This window comes from Chlorocebus sabaeus, chromosome 10 (genome assembly GCF_047675955.1).
Source record: "Chlorocebus sabaeus isolate Y175 chromosome 10, mChlSab1.0.hap1, whole genome shotgun sequence".
NCBI classification, from domain to species: Eukaryota; Metazoa; Chordata; class Mammalia; order Primates; family Cercopithecidae; genus Chlorocebus; species Chlorocebus sabaeus.
The window spans coordinates 26,742,143-26,745,594 of NC_132913.1; the positions used below are offsets into that span (position 1 = coordinate 26,742,143).

A 3,452-nucleotide genomic window follows, 5' to 3' on the forward strand; every position below is an offset into this window, starting at 1 on the left:
GCATTCCTAGGTGTTTAATACTGCATAGTTTTTCAGAACATCAAGGCTGTCATACTGCCAGAACAATTCTAAGTAACAGTTTTAAAGATATCATTTACAATTATTCACTTCAATATAATGTTATTATTTTTACCATGAGTCCAAACAACAAAAATTGTCTAGAACTTATCCTGGTTATAAACTCTTCTTCACAAAGCATTAGTGAAATTGATGTATCTTAATTTAGGTGATACCAAATAATTATTTTTATTGATATTCTTTTCCATCAATTGAATTAAGCATTTCTTCTGACATTAGTATCCTATCTTGTATCAATGAATGTTTGGTTGTTTTTCTAACATTCAAAGAGTTATCATATTTTCTGTGAATATTCTCAATGTTCTGATTATGTGATAGTCAGGATAGGCTAAACATTTTCTACATTAAGAACATGCATATGTACCCACATGTAGCCATTCCCTAGGTCTGGTCTTATAAATGCTGGTAATAAACCAGACAAAAGAAAAAAAAAAGTTATCATATTTTTTAAATGTTTCTTGTGATGACATGCAATTTCTTAGATAAAAATAAAATAAATAAGGAATGTCTGTCTCGGCAACATGTTAAAATGAATGTTTAAAAGACATTTGATACTAATTTAGAAACTAGGAAATTAATTGCTCAGAATAATATTGGTTATCCTAGACAATACATTTTCAACAGAAGTCGAATTTGGTAATATTAATTTTGAAGTATTCACTGGACATGACACGGTTTAACATTGTAATCATTTACGTTAACACCCCTTGTACTAATTTATATTTCATTAGCAATCTTGTCTTTATATTTTGATTTTCCAAGTAATTTCTTGCAAAGTAAATAATTTGGCCAGTAAAACTATAAATACTGTCTACCTAGCAGCTGTATTTCTTTTTGTAAGTTATTAAATTTGCATTCAATTTTGCATCAGTTTTATGAGCTTGGTTAGTATGAGACAATGTGAAAAAGACTGAAAAAATAAGAATTAATCCTGAAATACTGTGAACGAACATACTCTGGATGCTATATTATACATCACCAACTTGTCAGCCACTCCCTAGATGACCCCTGTGCCTTAGTTGTAAAAGCAGTTATTCATTTCCACTATTATTTGTTGAATCATGCAGCCATCCATCCCTTCCTTCATCCATGCATTCTGACACTGAACCAACATTTATTAAGCACAACAATGAAAAAAATGTTTGGTCACAAAAGAGAGTGTAATCAGGTATTTTTGGTTTATCTGTAATATAAAATTAAAAACTAAATATTTGTTACTCTTTTAATATCATCACTTCTTTCACTTTCTCTGAAATTATATCTATGGCTGTGAGAGAGTAAGATTTGATCTTGGGCATATTTCTTAAATGGGAAAATAGAGTAAAAGTGGAAATTAAATGGGTAAAAGTAAACAAAATCAAAAAGTCACATCACAATAGCAATCCTTTCTTATAGTCTTTTTTTTAATTTCAAAAATACATGTTGAACATCAACCATGTCCAAAGCATACTTTTAATTTCTGTACTTTCAAAAATTATGTATCAGTGTTTTTGAACTTGGCACTTTCTTTTTTCTACAGCATGTTCTAGGTCATTATTTATTACACATTGAAGTTTTATCTTAAATTTTAAATGACTTGCAATAACCGCTATTACAAATCTAAAGATTTCTCATTTTAAATTTATTTTTATTATATAAATTTAAGGTTTACAAGATGTATTGATATACATATATTTTAAAATGATTACTATAGTCAAGCAAATTAACATATCCGTCACCTTTCATTACCTTTTATTCTGTGATGAGAGCACCTGAAATCTACAGTTGTGGGAAATTTCAACATATAATGCAATATTATTAGCTATATTCCTCATGCTGCACATCAGATCTCTAGATGTATTCATCCTACATGGCTGCAAGTTTGTACTCTTTGACTGACTTCCTGTTTCCGCTTTCTCCCCTTCCCTGATAGACACTATTCAATTCTGTTTCTATGTATGCAACTTGTAAAGATTCCATATATAAGTTAAATTATGCAGTATTTTCTTTTGGGGCCTGGCTCATTTCATTTAGTATATTATAGCACATTTACCAACAAATGGCACCTCTATGTTTAGCAATTGAGTATTAATATTTAAAACACATATATGTTATGTAGACATACATAGCTTATAATTTTTTCAACTGTCTCATTAAAATATTTGATTATCTTTGTAAATACTGGCCATGTGTTAAGAATTTTTGATATTTATTTGCACTTTAAAACTATAGAAGAAATATTTGATGTCTTCCTATTATAGTGCAGAAATATCCCTACCAGTGTTACAATTTTTACTCTAATGATTGACACTGTACAATCAAACAGTAATTGACTGTTTTAAAATGTTTTACTAAACTGATCAGTACAAGTCCTAAGGATATTCTCAAACTAGCTTATTAAGGTAAATGGAACTAAATTAGCACATATAACAAAGGATCATTCAAAATCACAAAGATCAAGGATTTTAATTTTATCCATACATACTGAGCATTTCCTACCTATAAGGCATAGTGCTAGGTAATGCAAGGAAGAACATAATATAAGCTTTGTTTTATGTTGAATTGAATATGATAGCTCATAAATGTAAATGACGGAAAAGAGGTATGTGGCAAAAGGATAGTATAGACGAGGAAGGGATTAACTGTTTGGCACAACATAATCTTTAGGGAAGCAGTCTTACTTTAATGGGGCTTTTGATTACAGACAGAAATTAACCGGATTAATGGGGGTGTTGAAAAAGAGTATTGGCAATAGAGTGAAATAGAATTGCATATTCAAAATACTGCACATAGTTTGTTATTCTGTAATTTAAAATGAAGATTTATAGCAACAAGTGGGAGATGAGTATGAAATATAGAGATATGATTCTGTAGGGTCATGAGACCCATGATAATACTTTTGTTATATGGACAGTGGCAAGCTACTGAAAGATTGTTAAAACCAGAAAACTATGATAAAAGCTGCTACTCACAAAAACGATTGCTTCTCACTTTAGGAAATATGTAATTTATATTTTCCTAGTAAAAAAACAATTGAATAATTCCAAAGTCATACAAATTTTATTTTTGGATGAGGCCTAAGGAGTATTCAAGACCAATCTCCACTTTGTGCAGATAAAGAAATTAAGATTCTTAGAAACATAATGATAATTTGAAGGCCTTACCACCAGCCAGGTGCAGAGCTGGACTGGAACACAAGTCTCTTAAATAATTTTTCAGAGTTATTTGAAGATTCCAAATCACTGTAACTTTGGGAGATTGTTGCAAAATGTCATCACTTGGCACTGATTGGTCCCAATTATCATTCTCCTGTAATAGCTTTTATCTTTAGCTTTCGAATGCTGATTTTTAGGGTTCCTTGTCTTTCAGACGAATGTTTGGCATATGCTTGGTTA

At 30.3% G+C, this 3,452-nt stretch overlaps 1 non-coding gene across 1 annotated transcript; it reads left to right on the plus strand.

Moving 5' to 3' along the window:
* The first annotated feature begins 361 nt into the window (after nt 1–361).
* LOC119625496 (small nucleolar RNA SNORA72) lies at nt 362–492 on the plus strand. Its single transcript, XR_005241688.2, has one exon. It is a non-coding gene; the product is annotated as a small nucleolar RNA SNORA72 (small nucleolar RNA).
* Nucleotides 493–3,452: the final 2,960 nt, after the last annotated feature.